This window comes from Hemitrygon akajei, chromosome 4 (assembly GCF_048418815.1).
Source record: "Hemitrygon akajei chromosome 4, sHemAka1.3, whole genome shotgun sequence".
NCBI lineage: Eukaryota > Metazoa > Chordata > Chondrichthyes > Myliobatiformes > Dasyatidae > Hemitrygon > Hemitrygon akajei.
The window spans coordinates 149989576-150002301 of record NC_133127.1 but is presented as its reverse complement, the minus strand read 5'-3'; the positions used below and the strand labels follow the sequence as shown (position 1 = coordinate 150002301).

General features: G+C 42.2%; 1 protein-coding gene across 7 annotated transcripts in view; it reads left to right on the top strand.

Moving 5' to 3' along the window:
* Positions 1 to 5841: 5841 nt before the first annotated feature.
* The window catches only part of LOC140726782 (DCN1-like protein 5), a 34533-nt gene continuing 27648 nt past the window's right edge, over positions 5842 to 12726 (top strand). Inside the window, exons 1-2 of one of the 7 annotated variants that reach the window (XM_073043603.1) lie at positions 5842 to 5944; positions 7585 to 7638. The gene's annotated coding sequence lies outside the window, so the exon portion shown is untranslated. Of the gene's footprint in view, positions 5978 to 6072; positions 6434 to 6579; positions 6616 to 6655; positions 7301 to 7584; positions 7639 to 12726 lie in introns of those variants that run through there. The other 6 variants (XM_073043602.1, XM_073043601.1, XM_073043604.1 and 3 more) reach the window with 6 other exon arrangements.

Below are 12726 nucleotides of genomic sequence, written 5' to 3'. Positions count from 1 at the left end.
GTGAGAGTCAGTGGACCAATGTTAAAAAGCAAATCAGAGGAGTTGGCTAAGAAGCTGGGTCACAGAGATTTTAAAGCAACAGATGGTTGGTTGTCTCGATGGAAATGTAGGCATCACATTCAATTCAAGAAAATACACGGGGAGAAAGGTGGTTCTGATGCTGTAAGTGCAGAGGCATGGAAATCTACAAAACTGCCAGACTTGCTTCAAAAATTTTGTGCTGATGATATCTACAATGCTGATGAAACTGGCCTTTTTTATCGTGCCATACTATCGGGTACAAAGAAAGCAATAGATCGCATAACTGTCTTGTGTTGTTCAAATATGTCAGGGACCGATAAAAAGAAATTGTTGGTTATTGGAAAAAGCGTGAAGCCTCGGTGCTTTAAGGGACTAAGAATGAATAGTTTACCAATCGAATACTATGCTAATAAGAATGCCTGGATGACTTCTGACATTTTTAAGAATTGGCTGATGAGTTGGGATATGGAGCTACAGCGGAAATCAAGAAAAGTTCTTCTCCTTGTTGATAATTGTGCAGCGTACCCTAACGTAGAATGTTTGAGAAACATTCAGCTGGAATTTCTGCCTGCCAGTAGAACATACTTGGTACAGCCAATGGACATGGGGATCATAAAAAAATTAAAGACACTGTATCGCAGAAAGTTGGTGAACCACATTCTCGAAGCAATTGAAGAAAATCTACTGACATCCTCTGCAACAGCCAAGGAAGTCTGTGCAAGGGTTAATCTTTTACAGGCAATAGAGTTTGTCACTGATAGTTGGCGAGAAATAAGCAGTAAGACCATTCAGAACTGTTTTGCTCTTTGCGGTTTCAAGCATTCAGGCTTTGAGATGACAGAAACGGCCGGGAGTGAAAATGAAATGATTTCAGCACTTCAGGTTGGGAACTACGATGAATTTGAAGTTATTGACAATCATCTTGAATGTTACAATGAAAATGAAGATTTGGAGGATGCAATCGTTGAAAGTATTGTATCAATAAACCAAGGTGGGAAATATGAAAATGAAGACAGTGATCAAGATGACACATCTGAACCTGAGCTAGTGACTACACAGGATGCCAGGAAATTCATTGTCGGATTACAACGCTATTTCATGCAGGAAGGCAATGAAGGCAGTCCACTATCTGCATTAAGTGTTTGTGCTGATTTTGTTCATTTACAGTCAATCAGAAGAAAACGGTTGCGTGCACTGGACGAATTCCTCCGTCGATAACTCTTAGGAACTAATACAGTTTTATTGTACTGTAGTTGTATTGCTAGTATTCTAATTTGTTCTGTATTTCATTTAAATATATATGTTATTCAGTTAAACAGTCATTTGCCTTTTTTTATACCTTTTTAACTATTTCCATGAAACCAGCTTAATTTGTCTAAATGTACTGGCATCGATGTGCCCCAATTAAACAGAATCCACTCTATTGCTATTTTAATAGTTTGCCCCCTGACTTAATTAGGTCAATGATTGTTTATGGTTGAACACATTATAACAGAATATTCATTTAATAAATTTTATAATTAGGAATGTTTCATTTTCTAGTGGTCTGCACAATTTTTGAATGGGTGAGGGTTATTTCCTGAACACTGCTAAAAAAAAAAACAGGAAGCTTAGCTACAATAACTGATGTCATAAATCTGTACCTGTACTGCGTTAAACTTTTCAAATTTACTGCCATAAGGCACAGGGCATAAATGCTATGAACATTAGCTTTTTTTTAATGCAGCAACAGCACCGTACATTACAAGTAATAGTTATATTGTAAAGGAAGGTTCCAGGTAATTCTGAGGTTTGTAATGAACCAGTTAATATTGGCAAATATATTACTTATGATCTATTATTGTACTATGCTGAAGCAGATTGAGTAGATTGAGTTCCCAGTTCTGCCTGCACATCCATTGGGTATACAGTGAATTTCAATTAATCAGGTCATTGTTTAATCTGGCCAGCCATTTATTTGAGACAGCTCTTAAAGAACATCAACTCATCAAGAAAATAACCAGGATTCCCTTTGTTTATTTGAGATATTATGCCGCTTAATTAACTGTTGCTGAACAGTTTCCAACTAGCATCACTCACGTGCACTTGTGTGGCCATTAGACACTACACTGTGCAGAGAGCAAACAATTTTTAAATAGCTTCAGTTGCATGTATTTATGTTCAAAAAGCAATGATTTTTTGTCACTGGTAGTTGAAAGCAAATAAGCAATAAGACAATTCAGAACTGTTACATTCACTGCAAGTATTCAGGCTTGGAGATACCAAAAGCAGCCATGAGTGAAAATGAAACAATTTCACTACTTCAACAAGTTAGAAACTATGAAGAATTTTGACGGTATCGACAATCATCTTGAATGCTTCAATTAAAATGAAGATTTGGAAGATGCAATCATCAAAAGCACTGTTTGAAAGCAGTCCACTATCTGCACTAGGTGTCTGCATTCATTTTGTTCATTTATAGTCAATCAAAGAACATCAATGAACATTGAATGAACTCGTCCATTGATAGCTATTAGCAATTAATACAGTTTTATAGTTCTGTAATAGTCTTGTTATTGTTCTAATTTATTCTGTATTTCATTTAAATACATAATTTGTTGCTTTTTAAACTATTTCCATAAAACTTTGGCTAATTGTAGCAGCCGCTTAATTGGATCAAAACAAACTTGTCCTGCTGTGTCCCAAATAAGCAGAGTGCACTGTATATGGATGCTGTTTAAAAAAAAATTCATTTGAGGTTCTCGTTTGTTTGTTTCACCACTGCTTACAGCAACTTCTGCCCTGAAGTGAAATTCATCACTGAGTTGGAGAATTCCTTTCGAAACATAAATAAAATGTTTGTATTGTATTAATGATCACATTTCATGTGTTAAATAGAATAGAAATTGACACAAGGATAGATTACTTCCAGACTATATTGTTTTAATGAAAAAAAAACAAATATGAATCACTTCATGAACATGATTTTGTTTATATTAATATATATATACTATAGCAATATATTAATAATATATTTGGATTCACATTCAAAGTAAATTTATTATGAAAGTGCATATGTCACTATAGATATGTTTTCTTGCGGGCATAGTAAATCCAAGAACCACAATAATATCAACGAACAGCGTCCAACAGGGTAGACAAACAACCAACATGCAAAGACAACAACTTGCAAATACAAAAGGGAAAACTACTACTAATAATAATAAGTAAATAAACAACAAATATTGAGAGCATGAGATGAAGAGATTGAACTCTGAGCTGTAATAGTCTCGTCCTAACTGCTGTGCTATCGTGGTGCCCCATTTCTGAACTCTAGAGAGCAGGCTGTATGCTTCTTCTCTTCATAGCCCTTCCTGAAGTCCACAATCAGCTCTTTCATCTTACTGACATTGAGCGCAAGGTTGTTGCTGCAACACCACTCCACTAGTTGGTATATCTCACTCCTGCTTCAGTAAAAGAGACAACAGACATGACGGGGCAAGACAATTTCTTCTGACTGGGAAATCAATCTCAAGCCATTATCAATGTATAAAGATCACCAAAAACGTGAAGAGAAATAAGATCATAAGACAGAGGAGAATTAAGCCATATTGCCCAACAAGCCTGCTCCACCATTCAATCATGGCTGATTTTATTTCCTTTCAATGCCATTCTCCTGTCTTCTCCCTTTATGCTTTGCCATCCTTATTAATCAGGAACATATCAGCCTCAGCTTTAAATATACCCAATGACTTGGCCTCCACAGCCATCTATAGCAATGAATTCTGTAGATTCACCACCCTCTGGCTAATGAGATTCCATCTCATCTCTGTTCTAAAGAGATGTCCTGTTATGCAGCGGCTGTCACACCTATCCAAGACTCTCCCCCCTACTAGAAACATCCTCTCCACATCTACTCTATCCAGGCCTTTCAATATTTGGTAGCTTTCAATGAGACTGTCCTTGTCCTTATAAACACAAATCCATCAAATGCTCCTCATATGTTAATCTTTTCAGCCTCAAGATCATTCTCATAAACCTCCTCTGGACCTTCTCCAATTCCAGCGCATCCTTTCATGAATTAAGGGGTCCAAAAACTGCTTAAAAACACATGTACCCTTATGAAGATTTATCATTACATCCATGCTTCTATATTCTAGTCATTTCAAAAAGAATGCTAACATTGCATTTGCTTTGCTTACTACCAACTCAGCCTTCAAGTTAACCTTTAGGGAGTCCTGCACGAGGAGAAGTCCCTTTGTACCTCCACAGCTCTCAATACAACAGCCCATCACACTTCCCTAGGAGAAAGGATCTCATCGTAGCAGTGGGCAATGGGTAAAACTTCCTTTGGCTCAGTTCAAGTTTTAATTGTCACTCACCATATACATAGAAAACCTACAGCACAATACAGGCCCTTTGGCCCACAAAGTTATGCTGAACATGTTCCTACCTCAGAAATTACTAGGCTTACCTATAACCCTCTATTTTTCTAAGCTCCATATACATCTCCAAAATTCTCTTAAAAACTCTATCATATCCGCCTCCACCACCGTTGCCGGCACCCCATTCCACGCACTCACCAGTGAGTAAAAAACTTACGCCTGACATCTCCTCTGTACCTACTCCCCAGCACCTTAAACCTGTGTCCTCTTGTGGCAGCCATTTCAACCCCGGGAAAAAGTTCTGACTATCCACACGATCAATGCCACTCATCATCTTATACACCTCTATCAGGTCATCTCTCATCCTCCGTCGCTCCAAGGAGAAAAGGCTGAGTTCACTCAACCTATTCTCATGAGGCACGCTCTCCAGTCCAGGCAACATAGAGATACATTAAATAGCATTGCTCCTGGGCCAAGTGCAAAACACAGTACATAACTCACATACAATACACATAGTAATAATAGCACATACAATCACAAAAATATTAGCACGTCCCTGAGTGCATTGGCCTTAAGATTATTGATGAGTATGATGCTGTCCTGAAGCGATATTTCAGGTGCGCATCATTTCTTTATCTGGCGCCGTAAATCCAGCTTGGTTTCCAGGGAGTGGCGGCTGCAGAGTAATAACCCAGCACAGATTACGGCGTGCCACCATACCTCTATTCTTTCCCACAGTGCCTCTATCCTTGGGTATTTGTAACAGGCATGATGAAGTCCTGTTCGCACAGGAACCAAAGTCATGCATGCAGCTTTCCTACAGTCGGTCTCCCCAATAAACCCGATTTACAGTGTTTTAGATCACCACTGTCCAAAAAGACCTTGCGACCACAAGAAAAATATTTAAGACACACGTCTAACACCCACAAAATGCTGGGGAACTCAGCAAGCCTGACGGCATCCACGGAGAAGGGTTTCGGGCCGAGACCAACAGTCCTGAAGTCGACTGTTGTCTCATTTTAACAGGTGCTGAGCTCCTCCAGCATGTTGTGCGTGTTGCATCTGCAGATTTCCTCTTGTTCGTGATACGACGTTGTGTGGAACCCGGAGAGGCAGCTGCGACCAAGCGCGCTACCATCTTACCGGACTTGCCTCGCCGGTTTTCAACATGCTCCGCGTCTCCACGGGGCAAATCTCTGCACTACCGCGTTATGGGCGGTAACTAAATCCACAGCTCGCCGAATTGGGGGGGACAGGAGCCGGCGGGACGGGCGCCTGGCCGGGCGATCAACACTGGCCGCCCGGTTGGCAACAAAAAGCGTCCACGGTTACCCCACACGGCAACGGCCCGGCAAGAGCGGAAGTGACGCATGGAGAACGTCATTGCGCCGCGGCTTAAAGTGGTAAATACCAACTCCGCCCTAGACGATATTAGAGAAAGCTGCCCCAAGAGAGGAGCGGGCGCTGCCCCCTTTAAGGAATTCGCCGGGTTGTTGGGTCGTTGCACCGCCTTCTGGAGGGACCGCGGGACACACTCGCCGCCGCCGCCGCGGTGAATGGTAACCGCTTGGACGGACGGGAGAGCTGTAGCTGTAAATATAACTGACTGTTGGTCAGCGCGTGTGGTGTGCAGACCGACGGTCGGGGGGTCACACTGGCATCGCGGGGCTCCCGCTCCGCTCCTGTGGCGAAGCCTGCGTTTGGCGGCGGCGGCCGCGGCCCGGGTGGGGAGATGCCTCCCCCTCGGGCAGCGATTTGTTTGCAGCCGATGCTAACGTTCACCAGCGGGCGCCCGCTCCCTCCTGCTGGGGGTTATTTCAGTCTGTAGGGTCAATGCAGGCTGTGTCAGGCCTGCCACTCAATGCGCTTGTCTCAGCAGCGCCCCGGTTGCAGCCCTCGCTCCCCCTACAGTGCGCGCTGTCGGGCAGTGGCTGCGCCGACCTTGTCCCTCAGCCCCGGAAGTGATCGCGGTGTCGGTGTTTGAGTCGCCGAGACCGAGCTGCAGAGGCGCCGCGCGTTCCCGGCTGCCCGGAGCGGTGGGGTGACAGGTGCAGCCGCGCTCCGATCCCTCCGACCCGTCCGCATTCCAGCGTCGGCTCCCTTCCATGCGTGCGACGGGCAGAGGGGGAGGGCGGGCGTCGGCTCCGGCTCCCGCCCGGCCCGGATGTCCCCTCAGGGCTGATCCTTCCCCCTGAGGCGGCGGGTTCCGAGTCCGACAGCAGAGCGTCTGGTTCGGAGCCTCTCTTTACCCGGGCCAGCCCGCCCTCGCACTCGGTGGCCGGCTTGTCTCCTGCTGAGTGCTGGTTATGGGGGAGGGGGCGGCGAGAGGGAGGGGTGTATCCACTGCGCGAAAGGGCCATTTCTTTGTCAGGAGGTTCGGGACAGACCCGATCCCAAACCCCCCGAAACCGACCCAGTTTCCTGCCCAGTATTAGAGCCGCCCGGTGGCCTTTCGGAAGTTAGTGTCGAGAGGTAGCTGCTGTATGTTGTACAGCTCAGTAATCGTTAAGTCTTTCAATTAGTCATCCTGGAAACCACGCAGAGCGAAATTTTATTGTAACTTTGTTTTTTGACCTGAATCTAGGTCGTGTACTCAGTCAAGGAGGCCCCGCCGAACGGAATTAGCATTTCTTCCAAACGGCTTCCATTCTTAATTGCACAATAATTGCGAGGCATTGGAGCGGATGCAGCCTGTCAAAGCTCCGTTCAGGCGGCAGCTCCTTCTGGTGGGATCGAGGGCCTTTACCAATACAATTGCGCAGTTAGTCACCATCTTTGAAGATACGTCAAGAGTTAATCATAAGATTTAATATTATTTTGGGGTCTGCTTGTTAAGCTTTTAGAGAATTCATTTCTAGTCGAATTCTACCCTTTTTGTTTGTCGCCTAGGCCAATTGGGAAACACTGGCCTAAAGGTCAGTGAAAGAGTTGTAATTTCAAAAGCAGTTAAATTAACCATCGCATTTTTCGTGAACCTGTTTAAGATGCAATAAGCATTGTCTGATATTTTTGTTAAGTCCACACTGCTTCTGCGTTCATGATTTGTTCTGCAGCGTTCAGAACGAAAGCGTAACATTCCAGAGGTTTTTTTTAATGTACTCTTTATTTCAGTTAAACGTGCAGGTGGTGCTTTATCCTTGTAGTTAGGGATTTGTACTCAAATAACCGTGTTTAACGCTCTCGTTGTAATGTTTTCTAGTGAGACTGACTCATACTGGCAGACTATCCGATATCTCGAACATTCAATCGACTGGTAAGTGTTGGAATATTGCCATCTTTAATCTTTTGCCTTCTGACTTAATTAGGTCAATGGTTGTTTATGGTTGAAAATATTATAACAGAATACATCTAATACATTTGGTAACGAGAAACCTTTCATTTTTTTTAGCGGCCTGCACAATCTTTGGTAAGGTTTATTTTCTGAATGCTAATACACTGAAACTAGAAGCTTAGCTACAGTGAGATGTAGGAATCAAACATCTGTTATCATAAATCTGTTCTGTATTGCATTATTTTTTTCCAGGTTTGTCAATTTCAAATTATACTTGCACAAAATATAAATGCTTTGAAAATTAGCTTTTTGTAGCAGCAGCACACTACATTGTAATTAATATTTATATAGTAGTGGAAGAGCACAATTTTGTAGTGAACCAGTTAATCTTGGCAAATACGTATTTTGCAATCTATCATTTTACTGTGCTGCAGGCAATAGAGTTCCCAGTTCTGCCTACACATCCATTGGGATAAATGTTGGTTGAAAAAAAAAGGTTCATTTGAAGTTTCCAGTTAGTGAAGACTCATGATGGGATTTCACCAAGAAAATCCGATCCTTCATCTTCAGGGAAAATGGAGTGGCCATCATGTCTGGGCAAAAATTAATTTCAAATGTGTGGTAACCATGGTAATGAAATTAGCCATGTAGCTTTCGTATTGTTCTAAAGCTATTTTGCTGAAATACTGTATTATACACGGAATATGGTGGCACCTACTTGGGCAGGTCACAAAAATTTGGTCAAATCAGTAGCTTTAAGACTCTTATCTAAATGGTCAGAGAGGGGGTAAGGTTTGGAAAGGGAACCTAAGCAGTGGCCTATGATTTAGTGATAAAAATCAGTGTGTACGTACATGAGGCCAGAATTGCAAGAGTGGAACTGTCCCAGAGTTTGAAAGCTGCAGGAGGTTATGGAGATTGCAAGTGGAGGGGTCTTCAAATGGTTTGAAAACATGAATGGGAATATTAAAGTCAAGTAATTGCTGAACTGGAGGTCCAAATAGGTCATTGAATATCAAGGTACTAGTCCAATGGGGAGGATGAAATTGGGATACAAACAAGTAGGTTGTATTATGCTTGCTTACAGGAAATTGTGTGCAGATATTGGCATTGCAGGAGTTGCCAGTCAGTGTTAAACTCAGTTGAACTTTCTATGTTGAAGGGCACCTTCACTCCAGGGAAAAGAGTCCCAGCCAGTCTAGTCTCTTGTAACTTAAGCACTCAATCCTGATAACTTTGATCTTTCTTCCCCCCTTCTTAGTTTAAGCATGTCTGCCCTATAGTATAGGGACTAGAACTCTGCACAATGTCCTGTCTCAACAAGGTCCCAACTCTTATACTTAATGTTCTGTCCAGTGAAGGTAAGCATGCCATTCACTGCCTTCACCATTTTGTCAGCCTGTACTTGACAAGATGATGCAGGTGGTCAATCACCATCTAGTATGGAGGGGCCCCTGCTCAGGATCAGAAAAAGCTGTGGAGGGTTGTAGACTCAACCAGCTCAATCATAGGCACTAGTCTCCACAGCATCGAGGACACCTTTGAAGGGTGATGCCTTAAGAAGGACGGCGGACATCATTGTGGACCTCCATCACCCAGGACATAGCCTCTCATTGCTACCATAGGGGAGGAGGTACAGGAGACTAAAGAGACACAGTTGGCATTTTAGGACAACCTTATCCCCTTCATCATCAGATTTCTGTATAGATAAGTTAGGAGTAACACGAGGGGGAACTTCTTTACTCAGAGTGGTAGCTGTGTGGAACAAGCTTCCAGTAGAAGTGGTAGAGGCAGGTTTGATTTTGTCATTAAAAAAATAATAATAATAATTGGATAGGTATATGGACAGGAAAGGAATGGAGGGTTATGGGCTGAGTGCGGGTCAGTGGGACTAGGTGAGAGTAAGCGTTTGGCACAGACTAGAAGGGTCGAGATGGCCTGTTTCCATGCTGTAATTGTTATATGGTTATATTCCGAAGAGAGGGTGTAATAATTGAATCAAGATAACAAAGGCTGGGATGAGGGCACCTGCATCAGATTAGCTGTGGATAGATTTGAGAAACAAGAAGTCAAGGAGGTAAAACTACCTTGCCTTTGTAATGGTGAGTTGGCAATTATGACTAGAACATTTTTTTATAATTTAGAAATATAAGGGAAGCTGCTTCTTTAGCTGATTGTCACAGTCCAGTTAATTACAGGAGATAAATAAGATTCATACCATGTTTGCAGCAGGTAGTTGCTAGCTCCAACAGAAAAGCCAACGACCTGACCTATCACCACTAACAGGATCTTTAGTTATAAGTAACTAGCACAATGTCCAGATGACATAGGGTAATTTAGCTGACATCTCAAAATATCTCCATCATGTAAGCTAAGTCCTCATTGTATTGTCATTTGTATATACTTGCCGTTGCACTTAAAGCACAAGATCAGAGACTATTTCACTTATTTTGTGTCTTTGTCTCACTTCCCTCTCTCCGCTCCTAATGTACTACAGCCCAATGTAATGGAAGATGCTCTGCAACGTCTCAGAAATAGATAGCTAATTGCTTTAAGGTCTTAGAGATGCAACTGCCTTCAAGTTATTAATCCTTTTGATTTACATACATATCTGTTTTATTGTTAAGTCACAGCTCCCACCCCCTCTTAATTGCATACTTAGACAACATCCCAAGTTCGGTGCTCAAATAAAACCTGCCATTGTCTCCTTTGGACACAAGGACAATCCGAATAGCAACTAGAGAGCAGGGTAAAATAAAATATGATGACATTACAGCTATTTACACACATCAAGAATTGAGTTTGAATGCAAAAGTCTGAAGTCCATATCTTTACCAAACTCTCTCCCATAGCTGGCACAACTGAGCTTCGTTGGAGCACAGACATGGTTCATCTCAGAAAGAGCATACGTGGAGGTTTGTGGTCTGCTCCGTGCAATTTGTGCTGCAACCTGCAGGTCGCCGGACCATTGTATGCACTTTGTAAGGTGTATTCTGATTGCTCCTAGAAGAGCTACCACCCCTGGGATTCCAGTATTATGGATTTCAAAGGGTAGCCTAATTTGCTTTGAGAATAAAATTGAAAAGATTTCATCCTTTTTGTGTTGTTTTGCATAAAAATGCTCATGAATGGACCATTGCAATGTGAATAAATCCAGAGCAAGACTTAACACATGATTTCTAGCCTGCATTATCAGGTTCCTTTCTGTGCAGCTCTTTGAGGTGCAGAGTTTGCCTCTCAGTTAGCAGGTGGATTCATTATGAAATTTACCATTAAAAGGCAGTGAGTTTTAACTACTAAGTACCGAGTGAGACATAAAGGCTGTAAAGCCTGAAGCAACTTGAAACCTATCAATAGTTTGAAAGGAGTTTGCTACACTCAGAAAACTAAAGATGTTTTGACTAAGTAAAGAGGATAGTCTTATGACATCCGGTGGCATCCATATACAGTCTGGCTGTTTCAAAATGGAGGCATCCATGTGCATGTGCAACTAGAGACTAGTGAAGCAAACTACCAAAAGCTCGGGGCTAGAAAATAAAAATTGGCCTTTGAAGGGAACCTTTAGTGACATTTAAGAAAAGTATCTGAATCTGAACTTATACGGTGATGTGCATTGAACACTACTGTTGTAAAATGGAAAATATTAGATCTCAATTGGAATACAAGAATTTAATTCCCACTTGTTAAGTAGTAGCTGTTGCAAAGGAAATAGTGAGATCTAGGCAGGAGCACAAGGGTAAAATCCATCAGCCGCATTCCAACAGGGTATTCCGCAGGGTATTTGCGAGATGGAAGCAGAAAATTGGCATACATTCCTTTTGCATCTCTCTATTTGAGATGCACCCTACACTGGCCTACAAGAACAACTTTGTGCTACTGGGTCTCTAGATTATTTTTGAACTTTATTACTCAGAGGTGGAAGCTGTCCATCTTGATTTGGCTGAATGTTGCCAATGTTACATTGCAACAATATGGAACAAGTTCGCACATCCCACAGGGTAATGAAAAGCTGATTATCTTGTAACCATGGACCTTGTGTGTAATGATATTAAGAAGTGAATAAGATCTATTTCTAAAATCTGACTATTAACCTCAGAAGGCAACACTCCATGGCATTCAAAAAGGAGACTTTTTTTCCAAAGAGTTGGATTTCAGTGGCAAACATTTTCCCCTTTCGAAGTCAAGGTTGAAGATTTCTTCCCTATCCATGTTCAAAAAGCATTAGCAGATTTAGCGTTGTCTGAAAATCCTTCAAGCTTATGTATGCCCATTTTGTAGGATACAGTTGATTCAAAGATTCTCAACCGATGAAGTCAATGCAGTGTTTTAGCAGAGCTCTTTTAAATTTCTGTTGGTGGCTACCAGCAGGTGAGTCCCAGGTACTAGGTAAATTGGGGATTCAACTCGAATGTTCATAGTCACTGTTCCCTAGTCTCCACGGTGTAGGATTTAAAATCTGGGAATTCCCGACCTTGCCTTCACAACTTCTGATATGTTTTCAAAGCATCCCTACTATATAACATCAAGACAGGAAAATTCAAGATTGCATATTGTCATTCTTCAGTAACAGTATAAAGGAGAACCAAATGTTTGTTACTCTGGATCTGATGCAGATTTAAAAAAAACACAAGCATAAAGAATATGATTAAAAACACGTTAAGTATAAAAGCAATCCTAGAAACACAACTGTTAGGTACATTGTAAATACATAAAGTGATGGTAGCTGTGTATGTAGGGTGGCAGGTTGGATGAAGGTGTTGATCAGCCTGACTGCTTGGGGGACGTAAATATTTTTGACGCTAGTGGTCTTGGTTTGGATGCCGCATAGTCTCTTCCCTAATGAGTTGGGCAGCCTTAACTATCTGTTGTAGAGCCCTCCTGTCTGCTGCAGTATAGTGATACAGCATGTTCGGATACTCTCAACTGCACATCTGTAGAAGATCCTGAGAATTGATGTGCAGTGACCGGCTTTCTTCAGGCTCCTTAGAAAGGAGGAGTTGGCAAGCTTTATTGAGAGTGGGGGATGTGTTTTTGGACCATGAGAGGATGTGCAAGATATGCACTTCCAGT